Raw genomic sequence first — 7948 nt, forward strand, 5'->3', positions numbered from 1 at the left:
GAATAATGAAAAAATCCAAAAAGTTTATGTAAATGTGTAAGAAATCAAAGTCTATAAGAGATCTATAAGAGATTTTTGAGTTAACAGGAAGAACAATTAATTCTTATAAATAATGATGTTTTTTTCATTGTAATTAGTATTAAGTAATTTCCAGAAGATCGAGACATTGGTATAAAAATAAAATGATGATGTAGCAAAAAAATGGAAAACTTTCATTAATATATCCCTACCTTAGTCTCAGGTATCATAAAAAAGGGTAATAACAGAATGATTCTTCGTTGCAATTGGGTAAATTATACGAGAGAAATAAAGTTCAATTCCCTTCTAATAACCCCCATCTCAGTGTGAAGAATCATGCAGAATGGTAGTTTTTATTGCAAATGCATAAATTAGGACACAAAAATGGAACTTCTATAATATTTAGAGAATAATAGAAAAATTAGATAGTGCAATTTTAATTCTTTTAATTGGGGTAAAATATGCAAGAAAAAAATACAATTTCCGAAAGATTCAGAGATGGGTATAAAAAAGAAACCGTCATATACTAAAAAAAAATAATAACATAACGACCTTTTTTTACTTACACTTTTAACATTAACACTGATTCATTAAAGTTCCCATAAAAACTGTTATGTTCTTTGTCTTGTTAATTAATTTACAAAGAGTATGTCCCATATAGTTAACATAAAGTGCATTAATTCAATAAGCCTTTCATTATTAAAAAAATTTCGCGGATTGGCAACGTTGTATTGCAATATTACTTTTACTTTTATCAGAAAAAAAATTGGGAGTTTTGGTACTGTAATGTTTTGTATTTAAAGGCATTACATTTTAATATGATATACAAAAAAAACAAAGGAAATATAAAGATGACTTATACGTGATTTATTAGAATTAATCCTTTTTTGGAAAAAAATTACAAAAAAAAGAAGCACATTTTTTCAAACAGCAAGTATCTTTTTGTTGACATACTGTCCATACTATGTATTTTTGGCAATTAAATTAAAACGTTTTTGTGCGTAGAATTTGAAGGTCGAACAACACCTTTTTTTAAAAAAAAACAACAACAATGCCTAAAGTATAAAAAAATAAACTTACCTTATTCAAAAAAACAATATTAAAACTCTCGTTAAAAAATACACAAAAACTGACCTAATAGTACTATACTGTTCCACAAAGAAGCAAAAATATATGCGTTACAATAAATCACCTAATCACCGTAACCAGTTACGAATTAGCAGAATCTGCAATATTTCCACTTGCACAAGCACAAAGTCCTGCTGAGACAGAATGTTGTAGTAAAATAGAAAATAAAGCTCGCGCCGGTATTACAAGAATACTTTTATAACTTGAGAGTGTCCCCACCTGTGGACTCGACTTGTTTGATCATTTATTTATATTAATTAATGTAGCTATGAAATACATATTTCGGTTTTTGTTTTGGGCTTTTCGACAGTTGAACGTGTTTTTATGATCAAACACTTCGCAACCGTTATGAATTTATTATGGTTTTACTTAAGTAGTATATGTCAACAAGCAGCGTAATTTATTTAATAAACATATTATTTATGCGTGCAATACTTTTTTTTAAGACAGTCGAAGTCGTATGTTTTGAACACTTTTTATTTTTTTACTTGCAGTCACTGCGACCTTGTATTTTTGATTAATCCTCAATCTTCTTCTTTTACGTGCAGATGATTTTCTAGGGCTTTTCTACTATGACACCACCTGAATTTTTCCCTTCATAATATTTTAAACCTCTAATAATTTGTACAAAATATTCAAGTTCCTTTTTCTTTAGCGTTTGATACATTTTTTCTTCTTTGTTCGCACGATGCAGCACTTAGACTTTTGTAACTCTGTCAACCCATGAAATCCGTAGCATGCGAATTCATGACCATTTTTCAAACGCTATTAATAATAGTAATAGGTAAATAATAATTCAAGCATAAAAACAAAATTAATAAAATAAAACAACCAGAACTAACAAAATCAATAAAAGAAACAATAAAAAAAAAGAAAGTACCTACAGCTATAAGATTAACAATAGTAGACAGATATATATGAATTTATAAAAACTAATCATAATACATTTAAAAATATTGAAACTAGTTATAATTATAAAAATGTATCGCGAAAAAAACTGACAGATTGATTATTTGCGTTTTATTATTCTTTATTTCTATTTTAATTTAATCTAAAGCTTCATTTAGAAGTTCTACATGTTTTTTTTTTATGGTAAACACAAGCACAAGAGGAAAGTCCTATGTCACTCTTGGAGTGGTGCTTGCGCGAAGATATCATCCAGATTCTTTCATCATACAAATCTGGATCGAACTGACTTGGATATAAGGCACGTAAGACTGGAACTAGTTCATGTTCAAGAAATTTTAGATATCTTTCCCCAGTTAAAGTATCATTGAAGAATATGGGCCCTATAACTTGCCAGCCAATTATGCCAGCCCAAACATTAGTTTTCTGGGGATATTGTGTATTAGTTTCCCTTACCCAGTGTGGGTTCTCGTCAGACCAGTAGCGACAGTTCTGCTTATTAACATGGCCATTTAGGGTGAATGTAGCCTCATCAGAAAAAAGGATCCACTCCGAAGATATGCGATTTTCGTCAATGGCGTTCATCATTAATTCACAGAACTGAAGTCTGCGATCTGGATCGTCTTCCAATAACTCTTGAGCGGGTTGCATTTTATAAGGTCGTTTGTTTGTACTTTAAAATTTTTAGCACAGATTTATGATGAATAGAGTTTTCGCGAGCTACTCTTCTGGCTGCAGTTACCGGATTTTCTTCCATCGCTAACAATACATTTAATTGGGTGTTTTCATCGATTTTAGAAGACCTTTGTCATGAAACATCCCTCACGTGCCCAACTTCTCGAAATCTGCTTTCGATTTTACTAACCGTACCTTGGTTAATAGGTGGCAAATCTGGATATTTCTGCCTGAATAAGTGGATAACCTCTAGCTGAGTACGACTTCTGTCCCCATAACCAATCATCATTAAGATTTCAATCTTGTGGGATTCGGATAAATAAGGCGTTTTTTCAATATAAGTTAACTTATTTAACAACTGGTTGAAATTCACTTTAACAGTGACACTACAACAATGTCAGGAAATGTCTCGATACCAACAAACACGCCAAAAATTTACCAACACAAAATATTTCGAGACTTTTAATAATTTAATGGTTTTTATTTTTTTTTCGTATTTCTCCTTTAGATAATCACAAAAGTAAATAGGGCAATTTAATCAGGAAAAAGGGCTCTTTTCAATGAGAGTTTAAAAAAAGTGGCTTTCTATTTGAAAAAAAAAGTTTGGGTTAATTTGGACCCCCCCTGTAGGTGAAAAAATACAAAAACTATCTTGAAATGTGAAAAAAAATAAACAAAAATCGACGGGTCTCAGGAATTTTGCGAGATAAAATTTGATTAGTTTTAACTGAATTTATTCCAGTTAAAGTCACCACACTGTATAGTCTAAATTGGGTTGCATAAGAATATTACGTTAAGTCAGAATATTACTACCAGCATAGATTAATAATTCTTAGAAAGGAGACTCCCATAGGAGCCAATAGAAAACTGAACGTCGATCGTTGCGCCCTCTGAATGTCGAGGATTAGTACTAACCGAAAGTGAAGATGGTTTTGTGACGTCATAAAGGCGGGTAATTTAAAATTTAATTATGGCGCCAAATTTGAGTTGTGCTCTACTATACTGTGCGCTTAAAATTAGTGGGAAATGTGTTATTCTTCCGGAATTTATAGTAGGCAGATTAAAAAAGTGTTAAATTGCAACTTTTTTCTCCCCATATTAAATACGTAAGTCCTTAATTTGTTTCTCTTTTTATTTGCGTAATATAATTTCTGAAAGATCCATACATTTCCTACTATATACATAAATCTGGGTTTTAAAAAATTAAACAAGAAATATTCACATAATGTATTACTATATTATAAGACACCGATTATAGCAAAAAAATTGGCAGGCTATACAATCAAAATTAAGAGGTATATATGCTTGTTAAAACATTAAAAAAAGTACAAAAATTCTTCCAAATTTCATAATATATAAACTTACAACTTAATTTATTTAGAAACTGTTGTATGAAGAATAAATTCTGCTTTACAGAGTTAGTAAAAGGTTATAGTAAATGTATACAGATCAATAAAGATTTATTAAAATTATTAAGAAATTACTGCATACTTAATTCACCAGTAATGTTTTCTAGTAAATATTTCAAATTAAATAACTATCAAAAAATTGGCAATGAAAGAGGCAAGAAGTAAAACAAATCACGATTTATACAATTATAAATGTAGCCAAACAGAACGGAATTCCCCAGTTTATTGCTCTATACACTTCTGAAATAGAGTATAGAATTAACAATTATGCATGTTTGTTAAAATATAAAAATTATTCTAAATTCCATAATGTATAAAATGACAACTTAATTTAATGATTTAACTTTGTTGTATGAAGAGCAAAGTTTGCAAAGTAGAATTTATCCAGGGTGTGACAAATGCAATAAATTTCTTACAAAATCACTCCACTTCATTCACTAAAAGTGTTCCTTAATAATTATTATAAATGAAATAACTATCAACTAATTTGTAATGAAAGAGGCAATAAGTAAACATGTAAAAAGTAAAATTAAAGGATTTTACAAAAGTTTACAGGTTTTATAATAGCGCTCTGAAAAAAGACATTTTTAAATGGAATGTCTTATACATCTTCGACTCGAAGAAGTAAAAAGATAATATTTTGTTGATATCAAATATATTATACAAAATATCATTTGGCCACACAACAAAGGTCAGTCTAGCATTACTAAGTTAAATATAATATTTTTTTACTACGATAAAGCTAAATTATTAATTAAAGAGCTGAGTTTAACCCAAGCAGTTTATAATTAAATTAAGCTTACTCCTCTGGTTAAGTTATTTGTGACGAAAACCATTTTAAATTAAGTTGTATTAAGCTTGGGAGGTTACCCGAAGGTATGTCAGCTGGTTTAAGGCCTCTCCATGGATTGGGCATAAATGAATGAAGATTAAAATAATTTTCACATATACAGAATTTCAAATAGAATTGTTTATTACTGAGATTTTCATGGTTTCAAGGCTTAAGAATCTGAACCCAATTATTAAACATATTGGGCCTGTTAAAAAACCAGGAAATGTGTGTCTTTTGCTACAGCTTCGTTTTCTTAAAATTCATTTCTCCCTTTTGTTGTTTACATTTGCACTGGCCATTTTCACAAGAAAGCTGATTGCAATAAGTACTTATGTAAATGCAATGTCGCCAATGTCTATATTCGATTTAAGGTTTTTACTGTTTATTTCTCAGTTCTTTTACAATAATATAATTCACTTTTTTGGAAATTTTCCTTTATCACACGTGTTAAAACTATGCCGCATTTTATGACATATCAGATTCTTGATAGTCCGCGTAGTCTCGAGGTGGTAATTTCGCTCTTTTATCGCCATCTATATGTCGAGGAGCACAAGCTTTTTCAGTGTTCCGTAAATCGTCCAAGTTTTCAAGGCCCTACACTACCAGCGTTTAGTGAATATTTGAGAATTGGAATTCTTACTCAAATATTCAATCAACGCTACTAGTGTGTTTATTTTAGCTGTAGGGATACTTCTTGAGTTCGATAAAAGACTTTCTAGCTGTTAATGCTAGCATAATTGCCAATATCCGAAACAGTTAGGTACCTGAAGAAGAAGAAGAACCATTAAAACATTTTTTATACATATAAGGTTCCAAAAATTTCACAATATGTAATATTTGTGAAGAACTGTAACTACTACAAGAGTAATATTTAGCCTTAGAACAGCTGCTTTCATTTAATGGACGCAGTTTTATTTATTCCAAGCAGTTGCAGTTATTTTTTAAGGTAATTTTAGCTTCATCCAGTCACTTGAATTTCATTTCTTTTCTTACATTATTATTTTTATTAAAGCGATTCTGATATTTTCGAGAACTTTTGCTAACAATTTTAATTTTTTTTGAGCCACTTATCATTTTTACCCGTTTTTGCTTCAGGTTCATTAGATTAAAGTTTTATTCCTTCGAGCCATTTCCCTTTTTAACCATTTTAAGTCATTTTTCATTAACTTCAAATGGTATTTTTCATTCCAGGCAGTCACATTTAATTTTCTTCATGATTTATTATTTTTATTGAAGTTACTCTGATTTTTGCCAAATTTTCTTGCAGTTGAAGTAAATTCTTCGTTTGCTTTCAAATTTCTTAAATTTTTTTCCAGGTAGTGGAATTTTTTTTTTTCTCCAACTATTATGTAACTAGCCCTTATATCACATATTTAGTTTTTTTATTAAACCTGGCATATTTCCAAATTGATAGAAATAAAGTTTTCTGAAACCTATTTTCAAATCAGGAGGTAAGGCCTTTGTAACAACATCAGTATACTGCCTTTTCCAAATTTTTTGAAAATCTAATGTACGTTTTTCTACTAACCTCGCTAGAACCCCTTTTGAGGCATTAAGGGTTTGAATTCAGACTAAGCATTTTTACTATTCTTGTTGAGTTTTTGTTGGACATTTAGAAAAAGGTCTTCATATAGATACCCTTTTCCATGGCTGTTGATAGGGTATTTCACACGTGGTTGGTGCATAAGCCGTGACTTTAGCTATTAGGAGATATTTTCCACACATTATGTTTTGCAATTTTATTAAATATATAAGGCATCTTTTCCATTATTACAAAAATATATTTCTTGACCAGGCATCCTAAGTAATCCCTAAATCTTTCACTCATTTCAATTTATTAATAATAAAAAATAATTGAAAATAAAATGTGTGATGAATGAAATGTCCCTATAGCGGAAAAAAAATCAATTGCCAAAAAAATATAAGGTTGCATTAAATAAATGAAATCTGATAATGAAACTGCCTCCAGTAAACGAAAAATAACTCAAAAAAAAATTACTTCAAGTAGCAGAGAGAGCTAAGTGCTTATATTATTAATTGAAAAAATACACTTAAATTTAATGAAAAAAAAGTCTGGAAGGTCTAGGATACCTGGGATTTCTGGGAATATTGAAATAAGAAAGTAAAATAATGAAATAACGAAATTTTTAGAATGCTGAAAGAAATAAAAAAAATAAACGAGAATGATTAATAATTTCAGTGATATAAAATAACACAAAGTAATAGTATTCCGATTTGCTAGACTTTGCCATATTAAAATTTTTTTTAGTGTAACTTCATAAAGGCCAGAGTTACACGTAGGAAAATTTTCAATACACATTTTCAATAATTTTTTATAAATCAGGATTTATTAACGATAAATTTATTTTTTGGCGATTTTCTCATCCTCGCCTCCTGTCGATTCCGCTGGATGCCCCTGGAGGCTGACGCTTAAATTACTTTTTAACGATAGGTAAACTATAAAATACGGTAATAAACGAGACCATAAAAAATCAATCATTCGATCCTAAGGTTTTAATAGTAGGCACATATGTTAAAATCGTATTTTATTTTGTCGTTACAATTTAAAATAGGTAGAAATTAAGTTGCATATGAACAATTATATGTTAAATAAACAAACAAAAATTTATATTTGATAGCGGTGTTTTATAAAAGGAAAATTTACTTTCATTTTTTAAATTTATTTCAAATATAATTTTGAAAACAATTATCAAAAAGTCACGTAGCTTTCCAGGCGTTGTACTTGATACAGTATTGTATCCATATTAATCAAATCAAACTAGAATATACCTTTAAAGGTATTAGATATTAAACTAAAAAATGGAACATATATTTTACTTAAAGTATTGAGGATGGAAACCATTTATCATAAAATCAGGACTAAAATTTGAAAATATAAACTTAAGTATTAGAAAGAGTCAGCATGGCACTCGGCCAATGAATAATAAGTTTTTCAGTCAGGAGTTTCTTAAGTGTAAGT

The 7948-nt window shown here is 29.4% G+C and overlaps 1 protein-coding gene across 1 annotated transcript in view; it reads right to left on the bottom strand.

Annotated features, from left to right (window-relative positions):
• Nucleotides 1-1438, bottom strand: part of LOC126748270 (elongation of very long chain fatty acids protein AAEL008004-like) — a 55165-nt gene extending 53727 nt beyond the window's left edge. Inside the window, exon 1 of the mRNA XM_050457382.1 lies at nt 1099-1438. The gene's annotated coding sequence lies outside the window, so the exon portion shown is untranslated. The remainder of the gene's footprint in view (nt 1-1098) is intronic.
• Between the last annotated feature and the right edge of the window lie 6510 nt (nt 1439-7948).

Source organism: Anthonomus grandis, chromosome 22 (genome assembly GCF_022605725.1).
Source record: "Anthonomus grandis grandis chromosome 22, icAntGran1.3, whole genome shotgun sequence".
Classification (NCBI taxonomy): Eukaryota; Metazoa; Arthropoda; class Insecta; order Coleoptera; family Curculionidae; genus Anthonomus; species Anthonomus grandis.